At 43.1% G+C, this 12817-nt stretch overlaps 1 long non-coding RNA gene across 2 annotated transcripts in view; it reads left to right on the forward strand.

Moving 5' to 3' along the window:
- Positions 1–12817, forward strand: part of LOC125390065 (uncharacterized) — a 278533-nt gene that overhangs the window by 40433 nt on the left and 225283 nt on the right. The window lies entirely within an intron of this gene.

A 12817-nucleotide genomic window follows, 5' to 3' on the forward strand; every position in this document is an offset into this window, starting at 1 on the left:
CACGTTGCCAACCGGTTTGACACACATCCGAGCCTGAATGAGCACGCTGCAGGAGTTTTAATTGGCTGGCATCCTCTTGTGGGAACTTCAGGCTGTCTCCAAACTTTTGATTATCCAAGTGTCACTGACCAAGTCAGGAATTAATCATCTGTCCCTTTTCACATTATTACTTACAAATTGAGAACTGACATTTTATGCTAATATGTTCTCTAATAAACTGTACCAGTCTTTTTTTTTTGCTAGTGAAGCAAAAATATCTTTCCAATTAAAGGTCATCTTATAGATGGGAACTATCAACCCACTTTCCCAGGGACCGAGAGCTTTGTTTCTGTCCCTGATAGCCAGGCCAGGAGGGTGTTGGAACAGGATATAGCTGTGATCTGGCTGTCTGCTCACCACGGCAAATGTCAGCGAGAGTCTGGGGCCTCAGGAGTGGGATATTTATGAGTCAGTGGCCCAAGGTTCACTCACGTCAAAGGGCAGAATTGAGAGTCTAAGAATGGTCCAGAGAAAATGATACTGTGTGACTTTTCCTTCCTGTCCCTGCTTGCCTGAATTTTTATATAAACAGCGTTAGATTCAACTGCGTGCAAGACGAGGGAAAGGAGAAATAAACGACAGATCCGAATAGGTAGGATTACGCTGTTTTACACACTTGCCTAGATTAAAAACCTCTCACGCTCACCAAAATCAATGTCACTTTGAAATGAGGAATTATCCGTATGTCCCTCTCTTCTCATAGTATTTTACAGCTCAGAGGCCAGAGCTTGCCTGCCTTCCAATTCCATTCTGCCCACGGTTCAGCAGTGTCTGGAGCTTCGTGGTGTTCGATAGAACTAACAATGTGGGATGTTAGCAGCCAAGGGGTGGCCAACACCTTGGTTACCGGGAAAGTCACCAGATGTGGGTCAGAACTGATGTGAACTGCCCAGCACGTGTTTGCCCTCCACCAACTGCCCTTTCCACAGAGCTGGGAACATTCGGAGCCCCAGATTAAATGTATCCATCCACGCTTGCCAAACATATGGAACGGGCTGTAAGATCCAAGGCAAGGGGCAGCCCTGAGAGCTTCGAAAGATGAAGTGGAAAAGAATTCATTCAGTGGCAGGGGAGGAGAGGTGGGAGAAAGAGCTTTTCCAAGGATTGATCGATGAAGCAAGGGAAAGAGTGACTCTAGAAAGGGAGGTACAGCAGCAGGGAAGTAACAAAAGGAGAGCAGCACGGACACATGCGCACATACACACACATGCACACACACACACACGTGCACACACACGCACATGCACACGCATGTGTGTGCATGCGCACACACACACACATGTGCGCACGCTAGGCTTGGCACTTTGACTTGGCCTTTAAAAGTCGTTGTTTTTCGGCCGCTTTGAAGACAGAGCCATGACTTGTACTTCCTCTGCAGGAATATTAAAACCCGTTATTTATTTTAAAAGTAAAGACCCTGCAAGCCATCAGAACTTCCTAGAGACAGCAGTCACAAATCTTACCTATAAAGCACTCGGCAGCAGCTGTTCAGAGCACGAGGGAGAAGCGTGTCCACAGCGAGTCTGGTCACTTTTATGTCAAATAAGCAGCCACCAGCTGCCTTGATAACTGCATTTTAAAATTCTTTTAAATACTCCCTGTCTAATCCCAGCTATTTTCTGTGACACTTTTTATTTAAGCTTTTTTTTTTTTTTATGAAGGAAGTATGGGTTGGAGGAGACCAGGTCAAAAAAGAAAAAGATTTCTTTTATGTTTTTTTATATGTAATATATCTTTTAAAATGTAGTTTATTTAAGGATAAAAGAGTCCCTGGACATCTATGAAATGTAAATCTTGCACAATGAATAAACAGTGACATGTGGTTGCTCTGGCTAGGAGTATCAGTCATATGTAATGGAAAAAGAAATCCCATTGTTTGGAAATAGGTCCTCCAGTAATCTTAAAGATTTATTGCTAAGTCCTTATTCATAGGAAGAAAATGTTAGGATTCAGCTTTCAAACCCTTATTGTGATCAATTTTGTAATTGGTGAGCTTTTGCTCCACTAAGCACAAAAATGGTATTGAAAAATAAAGAACATGTGGCCAAATATATAGGAGAGCAGTAAATTCTTTAATTTAGGCAATGATGCAAGCATTGCCTAGATATTAGTCTTCTCTGGATAATTACCATGTAATCTTCATTCTAAAAATGCTGAGTTAGTGGTTCTAAACCTTCCTAATTCTGCAACCCCTTAATACAGTTCCTCATGTTGTGGTGACCCCCGACCAACATTACTTTCATTGCTCCTTCATAACTGGAATTTTGCTAGTGTTCTGAATCCTAATGTAAGAATCTGTGCTTTCCGATGGTCTTAGGTGACCGCTGTGACAGGTCTACCACAGAGGGACTGAGACCCACAGGTTGAGAACGGCTCCTCTAAGATCACAATTCTTTTGAAATAAGGCAGACACTCTCCGGTTCGAATTTGAAGGGACTCCCTCATTCTTGCAAGCAAGCCCCAGGTTTTAAGACTCCTCTTCAGGCATGGAGTGGAGGAGAAGGAAGTTGCTGTTTGTGTTGTTCAGAAACTGTGGGAAATCTCCGCCGGAACATAGGAAAGCATAATTTGTAATTGACGATGAGTCTTTAAATGAAAATAGTCCAATGAGCCATTATATATGGAACACTTCCTGTGAGTTCTAAGCCATAACTATAGCAGAATATGTCCTTAAGAGTGAGTCTGTTTTCAATTGCTGTCTCTTGCCATATCAACATCTTGACTAATGGTCTCTTAATCCGTGCTAATTATCCTGAGTCTGATGAGAAGTTCCGTGGGTGAAGGTGGTTGTCACCAAACCTGACAACCCGAGTTCAGTTCCTAGAACAGTCGTATCCTGTGACCTCCACACAGGCAAAGTGGCATGCTTGCGCACAGTGCGATCTCCACCCCCACCAGACTCAAGACAAATGCAATCCATTCTCGCTAATCACTGAATACCTTCAGATCTAAAACTCTTCATGAAACGCATATGTACGTAGTCGGAAACCCCATAGGTCTAAATGTTTACAAGTACAGAACCCTTCAACTTAGGGCCCAACAGTTGATGGATCTGGAAAGTGCTGAAGTTTTTCGAAGATTGGTACTAAATGTTCTAAAAGCAAGAATGGCGGAGCTTATCATTTCAAAAGATCTTAACACGTGGTTATTGAAATCTGAAACACAAAGGTACCGGAACTCATCATTTTGAAAGCGTTAGGGATTTTTCTTTATTCTCCTTCCCCCCTTAGCCCTTTTCTCTTCCTTTCTGCTTCCCTCTTCCTTCCTCTCTTCCTCTCTTCTTCCCTTCCTCCTTCTGTCCCTCCCTCTCTTCTGTCCTTCCTTTAGTTCAGTTTTCTGATATATAGGATGAAAACAGACAGAAGGAGCGGTTGTAAGAGTCTGGAGACCTGTGGCACTGGGGAGCACACTACATCCCAGGTTCTCCCTGTGCAGTCCCGTGTAATTTTCACAAAATGCCTGTGAATTCGGAGTCATGAATCTGCTTTCAGAGATGGAGTCATGGGTCCAAAAAGGGTAGAGGGGAGTTTGAACTGAGCTGAATTTTGCCCAGAGCCTCAGAACTGTAACAGCCCCGGAACACTCTGGGCAGTTGTGCCCTATTTACTAGGAGATTGGTGTTTTAGCCAAGTTTGCTACAAAGCACATTTTTTTTTTCTGCTGGGGGAAACTCCCCTTTGATAAGGGTTTATATTACACTGTCTCAGTCTGCTAGCCAGTATTCAAGTTTTACAGGGACTGGGGCTATGTCTACTGTTTTCACTGCAGACATGGTACGTAGAAGGCTAAATAAATATTGGATCCGTGACTGTGAGAAAAATCATCTGCAGATACAACAGAAGCATAGTGAAAAGCGAGTATTTGAGGAGAAAGATTATAATCAATTAACCAAACATTTGAATTTTTAAATATTTATGAAAATGATGTAATCTAAATAATGCAATATTTGAAATGATAATTTCTGTGTATATACATGTTTGTGTGTGTATGTATGTGTGCATGTGATTATGCATATATATGTATGCAGAGGCCACAGGTCAACATCAGCCGTCTTCCTTAATCACTGCTCCGCCTAGTTTTTTGGAACAATGTCTCTCACTGAACTCAGAGTTCATGGATTGGGTAGACCTGTTTGCAAGAGCAAGTCGGGGAATCCTCCTTTCTACATTGCCCTTCTTCCCCACCCTCCCATTCTTCCCAACCCCCAACACTGGGATTACAGTCACATGTTTATGTGGGTAAAAGAGAGGATCTGAATAGAGCTATCTCGGAGAGCCCAGAGTGATCATGACTTGAAGCCAGGCCATGTGAGGAGGGCGAGGAGGGGGTGGGAAGAGGAGAGAGGAACTGTTGACCAAGAGGGGCAGCCTGGGTCACGATACTGGCCAGGAGAGTAAAGTGTAAACCAAAAAGACAAACATAACGACTCAAGTCATTATGTTTGGTTTGTGTGGTAAACACTTTATTGACTGAACCCTCTGTGCAGTTCTCAAAATAGTAAAACTCTATATGATATTACAAAGTAGTCATAAAGTATCTGAAAAACCAAATATATATCATAGACACAATATGTGTTACCTTTTTTATAAAAAAATCAAGCCTTAAATATTAAATTATTTCAGCAAGTTTTCATCAATTTCACTTTGATACGTGTAACTTAAAATTCAGAATAAATTTTCTTAGTTTCAGCTATTCTTTAAACTTGCCGAATTCTTTTATTATGTGCTTGTTTGGTATCCTCCTTCAGCCTGATTGGGCAGCCAGTGATTCTCTCTCTTTATAGGTATGCCTGTAGCGTTTCAGTGTTTTCAAGTTCAGGAACACCGAGTGTCCACCATTGGGTCTTTAGGTTAAACTTGTAGGGACTAGGGAAATGGTAGGGGAAGGAAAAGGGAGAGAAGACAAAATGGGGAGAGAAAAGGAAAAAGGAGGGGGAAGGAGAAGAAAGGGGGAAGGGGGAGAATAAAGGAAGAGGAAAAGCAGATTAGTTCTTGGATTTGAAGAAAGTCAAAGATCAAATGGCACAATCTCCTGAGCCCTGTAAGCATTGGAAGCCGCACATCCGACATCAAGGAAAGTCCACACACAGCTGCCCCTGTGCTAAAACTTAAGTTCCTATTCATCCTTCAGACAGAGTTTACAGAGCACAGAGAAGTGCCACTCACTGTCTGGCACCTAATAACTCATTTGTTGGAGCCTTAGTGGGATTAGCCAAGTGATTGTTGCCATGAAGATATGCTTATTAATGAGCAACCACATCCCCAAGTTCTTGGAGGCACAGAGTGTTTGAACCAATTGGAGTTCTGGCCTTCAGCTGCTCTTCCCTGCTAGAACCTTCTAATGGAAGTTACTAAAAGCTGTGCCTTGCCTAGAGGATCAGAGGATGGGATTTTCACCCTTTGGCTGTTGACTGCTGGGTATTTAAGCCTCCATGGTGCTATTAAAGAAGGGCCTTTGTACCAGTGATTGGTGGTCCATGTGTCTGTCTGTCTCTGTGTGTGTTTCCTCAACCTCCAGCCCCTTGCCCGAAGCTCGTGAACTGGATTCTAGTGCATAGAGCAGAGATGGGGACGCCCGGTGTGCTGCAACACAGAACTTGGGTCACGTTGATGGGCCCCGGATCCATCCCGACTCAGTACTGTGTACTCCCATTGCATGTGCTTTGGTGTTAATTTACTCAGATGCGTCTGAAGTGACGTTATCTTCCCACACATGAATCCATGTGTTCTTTCTACTTTCTCACACCAGAAAATATAAAGTTCCTACCCAAGGAAGTACAAGTCGAACACAGTTCTGATCACTCCCAGAACTGTTCTCTTCTGGGAGTTCTTCCACTGTTCTCTCTTTTTCCCAAGTCAATCAGGAAGCCGGTATTTATTAAACACCCCAAAGGACAAGCTACATAAAGCTCTTGAGTGAGAAGAATCTTTAGGTTATACTTCTGTTTCCCTTTCACTGCAGGAAGGAGACATTTACTTACGGTGCCTTTCCAATCAGCATGTTAAAATTCTTAACACGAATATAGCGTCTAGTGAAAGACCAAAGGACTGAACGAGGAATTCATGAAGAGCCGTTTGCAAATTTAAGTGAAACAAGTGATTAGTCTTGTTGCTTTTCCTCTCAGAGTGAAACGAATAAAAATTATTATAATTCCCCCTCTTAAAATCCAAGAGCCCTGTAAATTGTTTATCATTTATTTACTCGAGCATCATTTTTTGGGGAAAAAAAATCTGAGGTTGTGGGACCAGGAAATGAAAACACGTAAGATTCTGGACGCTTTTGTGAGGATGATCATGGTTTTGAAGGTTTCTGTTCAAAGGGTCCCCTGGACGTTCTTCTAGTGAGGTAGAAATCTGTCGTAGTTCCTGCTCTTCTTTATGTCTAGTCCACCACCTGAGTCACTTCCAGATTGCTTAGCGAGTGTGTGGTGCATCCAGAACTTGTCACCTCTAGTCCACTCAGCTAGGGATAATCTGGTCTTGAATGAACCACGGAGAACGTAGTGATGAAATAGCCCTGGGTTTGGAATCAAACGCATCATGACTGGAATCTACCTCGCTAAGGAGCAGCTCAGAAAACCTGTAACCCCCATGAACCTCAGTTGTCTAACCTTTTAAAGCAGGACTCTCCACTTTTCTCTTACAAAGTGTTTTAAGACCAAAAACTAGATAGGGAAAGTACAAACCTCAATTTTGCTGTCTCCTAGGAACTCAGCAAATGGCTCCATTTCCTGGCTTCTCCCTACATTAAGGAGGGATGGAGGAGGAGGATGAAGGTCAAAGAGACTGAGCACTGGGGACTTAAGTCATTGGAAGCTACCAGCAACCCTGCCTTGACTCCTGAGCACTTCACAACATAGTTCAAAGCAATTGTTCTCTTCTGAGGTTCATCATTAAAATCCTTTGGAAGTGGGCCTGTTCCTCAAGCTCACATCTTGGTTGGTCTAAGATGAGCCTCAAATTCAGATCCAACTCAGAATTTTGTAATAGAGTCCTGAAATCCATGGGGTTTTTTTGTGTGTGTGTGTGTGATATGGAGGCTCTTAATTTAGGCCACATGACAAGAGGAGACCATACAACTCCCAAAGATCATGCCCGTGCAACAAATACTTTGGGAGGAGTAAAACAGAAGCACATGCGCGCTTTGGTTAGAGAGAAGATGGTCATTCCCTTAGAGGGACCAAGGGTGCTAAGACCCAGTCAAAAGCTAGTGATTACTAGCATAGGTTTGAATAATGTGATTTAGGCCCCCAAAGTAATATTCCCAGACACATTGCATAGAGAAGCTTTAAGTATTATACAATTGCAGTGTACCGTAATAGTCTAGGTGGTGGTGATTATGAGCAGGAGAATGCTCTGGTTTGAATGTCTGTGGCCCTTCACATTGAACTTTATTCTCTGATGCAGCAACAAGAGTTAAGCCAGACATTGGTGGTGCACACCTTTAATCCCAGCGCTCGGCAAGTAGAGTCAAGCAGATCTCTCAGTCTGAGGCCAGTCTAGTCTACAGAGCTAGTTCTGGGGCAGTTAGGGCTACACAAAGAATCCCTGTCTCAAAAAAACAGAAAACAAAAAGAAACAAACAAAAACAACAACAACAACAAGTTATGCCATTAGACTATTAAGTGATGAAGACTTTTTTTTCCATCGTGGATAACAGAAGGCTGAGAAGGAATTGCTGTAGGCTCTTTGGCATGTTAGCCCTTCTGTTTGCACAGAATGCAGGACTCTTGAGGCTTCAGCTCAGAAGTAGAGAGCAACCCTAACCAGACACTGTACCAAGAGCGCCCAGACCTTGGGATTTTCTGGTCTCCCGAACTGTTTAAAATGCACTTACGTTGTCCATAAATAATCTAGTCGAGGGTGTTTTGCTAAAGCAGTGCAAACAAACAGAGGAGTGAACTCAGGAAAAGGCACTGAAATCTTAGAGCACAGGAGGAGGAAAGACTCATAGGCTCCAGGGAGCAGCACTTCATCATTCTCATTAAAATCACTGATAGAGGTCACCGAGGTCCCTGCCCTTGCGCCGTGGGGAAATTAAGAGTGGGAAGTAGAGGCTGCGGAACCTTGGCTCCCTTGGCGTTCAGACATCTCATCTACCAAAAGGCTGCTTTCTGATAGCCTCCCTCAGTGGCTTCTCTCCTCTAGAGCCCTGCTGAGGTCAAGCCACACATCTTTGGACAGCTTTTTTTTCCCACGTGCCCCAAAGAGCATCCCATCCTCAAGTGTGCGCAGAGGGATTTATGAGCGTAACTGTTGAGTGAAATAAGGGCCTACCATGGGCAAAGGTTGAGTCAGTCAAGACAATCAGTAAAGACAAATAGGTTTCTTTATTTTCCCCTCCTCAGGCCTCCAAACAAGCTACTGCATATTGTGAGTCTTAAGAGAGAGACAGATTGAAGATTTCTCCCCTGAAAGCTCTGACCACGGTCCTTACATTAAATGTTGTCCATCCATCTGTCTGTCTATCTGTCTGTCTGTCTGTCTGTCTGTCTCTCTCTCTCTCTCACACACACACACATACACACACACACACAGACACACACATACACGCGCACATGAATACAGACACATACACACAACACTGGAATCAACCCCAGGACCTCAGGTACATCAAGCAATACCCTTTATCACTAATCTATCTCTCCAGCCTCTCTTGGCTTTGAAGTGATAGAAGAAGCCAACTCAGGCACAACGGGAACTTACTGGCTCAGAGCGCCATGAAGCCCGGGCTTTGTTGAGTCCAGAGGTCTCCGATGAAGTCACCACTGTTTGTCTCTCTCCATCTCTTGGCTCGGCTTTGCACTGAGCTGGCTCGGTCTTCACAGTCTTTCTCCACGTGGTGGTCCTTGGCAGCGCTTGGTTTGCATCATAGGCACAGCTGTAAATTTCTCTGTGGCAAAAAAAAAATCTTCACTGGGGAGCTGGGCTTATCTTAAGTGAATCATGTTGGAATCTAGAAGTGTTTAAAATCCTAAATAATTAAGTTAAGATGATAGAAATACAAAGCGTAAATTCTGAGCGCCCTGGGTTTTGTATTAAAGCCGTCTTCATGACAGCCTATGGTATTTGTGCGTGCTGGCTTAAGACAGGATGCAGTTGCCATTGGAGGCTGTCCTTCAGAAAGACTCACATAGATGGGGACAGGGGCTGGAGAGATGGCTAAGTGGTTAATGGCCCTTGCTGTTCCCTGGTCTTGCAGAAGACTTAGGTTCAAGCCCAACACCCACACATACATGGCGACTAAACTGCTTTCCAATTCTCTGGCATTCCCTTCACCCCAAAGTCGTGCTTTATAGTGTCCTGTGTTTCCTCGTGCTTCTAGTGTCTTTAAGTCAATGAGATATGACATCAACATACTGCAGTGAGCCTATGACTCGTACTGCTAATTAATATGTTACTTAAAATAAATTCTTGTGTGATCCTATGTGTTGTATGTCTGTGTGTGCGTAGATGCGAATGCATATATGTTCACAAGTGTGTCTGGAGCTCAGAGATCAATATCAAGTGTCTTTCTTTATGACTATCTGCTTAGTTTTGAAATAATCTCTCACTTAACCTGGAATATGTTGATTTGACTAGACTGGCCGGCGGTCCCCAGGGATCTATCTCCCTGTCTCAGTCCCTTCGGCACTGTAATTACAGGCACATGCTGCTCTGCTTGGCTTTTAGGTGGTTTCTGGGGACCCAAATTCAAATCTTCATGATTGCCTTAGAAGCACCTTATCACTAAACCATCTCCTAACCCTAAAATGGTATCTTAAAAATTCTTAGGCGATTACTGCCCATTGCTTCTGTTCACAGGTCGATTTTAAGTTATTGTTTTGTTTTGTGTATTTAATTTTTTGTTAGTTTTCAACTTATGGCTAGACGCTAAACATGTTGGACAGTGAAGCACAGGATTCTTTGTCAGTGTTCCAAATGGCTTCTAAATCATCTGCATCACCAAAATGGTAAGAACTGCCGAGCAGCCAATATGGAAGGGGCTTCGTGCAATTGGTCAGCTAGTAACCATTTCCATCTTCAAGATGGGAATAGCAATGACTTTATTTGTACAGGTGGGATATTTGGAGGAGGAGTTCATTTTTCTAACCCAGGGAAATGATTGCATTAAGTGAGAGATTTAGTTCCGGGGAGAAGGCTCGAGTCTCTTCCCACATATTTGCTCTGTCTCTATGGCCAACTAGGAAGAAAACCACATGGTAGTAAATCATTAGGGATTTTTTTTTTTTAAAATCTGGGTCACTGCTGGGCGGTGGTGGCGCACGCCTTTAATCCCAGCACTCGGGAGGCAGAGGCAGGCGAATCCCTGTGAGTTCGAGGCCAGCCTGGTCTACAAGAGCTAGTTCCAGGACAGGCACCAAAAACTACAGAGAAACCCTGTCTCGAAAAACCAAAAAAAAAAAAAAAAAAAAATCTGGGTCACTACTTAGTAATCACCAGTAACAATATCTCGAGAGACTTCAGGATACTTTAACACAGTTGTTCTCAACCTTCCTAAATCTATGCCACTTTAATAGTGTCTCATATTGTGGTGACACCCAACCATAAAATTATGTCGTTGCTACTTCATAAACTGTAATTTTGCTACTGTTATGAATCGTAATGTAAATATCTTGGTATGCAGGATATCTGGTATGAGACCCCTTCGGGGTCTCCAACCCTCAGGTTGAGAAGCACTACGTTAACAGGTCCTGCATCATCAAAAGGAGATCATAAGACGTGCAACTAAAACAACCGAGTACTCTTGCCTTCATTGCCTGAACCTACTTATCTATATGGGATATGTAAGTTTACCTTCTTTGAATTATTTGATCAAACAGAATATTCTGCAAAACGATGGACTGAATAAAAGGGATTTATTTGACTCAACCCTTTGAATAAAAAACAGTTCAGCTTCTTTCACATTCAAAGAACCTTCTGGGTGGCAGCTACCAAAAATTTCCAACAGCTCTCTCTGTTCAGGTTATGTCATTTAATCTTTGTGATAATGGCATGAAAGAGGTAGGATTTTTTTTTTTAAATCATCACCCTTACAGAGGGAGAGATTGAAGACGTAAGGATGACACCTGACAATTTTTTCAAGCTCATATACGGCAGAACTGGCTAGGCCATCCAACCTAGAACCAGTGAACCTTGCTAAATCAATTGCCAATATTGCCTAAAGCACAACAGCCAATGGAACTTTCAAATTCGCCTCCAATGGAATAGAGACTACAAGAGGGCAATCGTTTGACGATGGTTCAGCACATTTTGGTTATTGCACGGCTGTTGTTCCCCTGACTTGGGTTACAAAGACTTTAACAAAGCTCCCATAAATGAGAGACCAAGTAAATAAGAATCTCATATTTGTACTGTTACACTAATAAGCTTAATAACAATAATCCACAAACATCTGCAATCATAAGATAAAAACTTCATTACCATTTCAATGCAGTCACTACAAATCCTCAGGTTAGCCAGTGCGCCAGCTGTGTCCTGGCGCTTCACAACGCAAAACAGCAATTCATTCCAAATTACTACTCTCTGTTAGTGACTCTTGCTCCTTGGCTCCCTTCCCGCGCACTCCTGCTGTTCGGATCTATTGTTTCTCCTCCCTAGAAGCTTTTCATTTCCTGGGAAAGCGCACGAAGGATCTTCCTGTGAGAAGCCTAGGCTAATCTAGCTTCTGAGGTCCCAGGGTTTGTCTTCCTCCAGCGTTTTGGACACTCTCAACTTTCCTCTTTCTTTACCCATTGGCATTTCACACACAATTCTGGGAAGGATGGAGACTACCTCACCCAAAAGAGTGTGATGGGAATTCGCCAAACTTACGATGTTTTTCTGGATCTGTGAAGCGAACCAACCAAAGGCGCAGATCACAAGGTTCCTTCTCTGTGTGGGCTCTGTGGATTTGAGAAAACCCATTCTCCACTCTTCCTGCCGTGGGCCTCTAAATCATCAAGTTCCTTATCAAATTACAGAGTGCTTATCCCTGAGAGCTTATGGCCTTGGAACAGCAGGTTGAAAACCAGATTGGGGGGGGGGGGGGGGGATGAAGGATGGTCTTTAAGTCCGCTGTAGCATACAGCTCATAGGAACACTTAAGAGTGCCGCCTAACAGGCGGTGTATTTTTAGGGTGCAAAATATTTACCTATTCTCTTTCATTTGGGGCTTAAACTTTTTGCAATCCTAAGTAGGAACGAAATGAAGAGTAGGAACAAAAGTGTATTTGATCTTAGCTTTCCCTGACATGGGAGATTTCAGGAAAACATTGTCCTTTGAATGAACTCTTTCCGTGCAGAAAATAATCAAGAAACTGATTTCTTCTGAGGGTGTGGAGCCCTAATAATTCTCAAGGTCATAAGCTCTTGTTCTCATAATAGGTCATTTAAATTTTTTTTGTAACACTTTCCATTATGCTGTGTGGATGACTGTGTTATTAATGCATGGGTGAGCACACACTATTTTTTTAGGTTTCCTGGGCACTTCATTGTAAAACACCTCATCAGATCTGCATTAGAGGACTTTTTTTTTTTTTTTCCTGAGACAGGGTTTCTCTGTAGCTTCGGAACCTGTCCTGGAACTAGCTCTTGTAGACCAGGCTAACTTTGAACTCACAGAGATCAGCCTGCCTCTGCCTCCTGAGTGATGGGATTAAAGGCGCCACCACCTTTAATCTAGAGGGCTTTTATGGAGCAGGGAGACATCCTTTTGGCGCTGGGAGCTCACTTTGGTGAGTAACATCCCCTTGAAATCCAAATGAGAACTATGGCTAGCCCTAACAGCACATACTGCA

This window comes from Myodes glareolus, chromosome 26, assembly GCF_982192425.1.
Source record: "Myodes glareolus chromosome 26, mMyoGla1.1, whole genome shotgun sequence".
NCBI lineage: Eukaryota > Metazoa > Chordata > Mammalia > Rodentia > Cricetidae > Myodes > Myodes glareolus.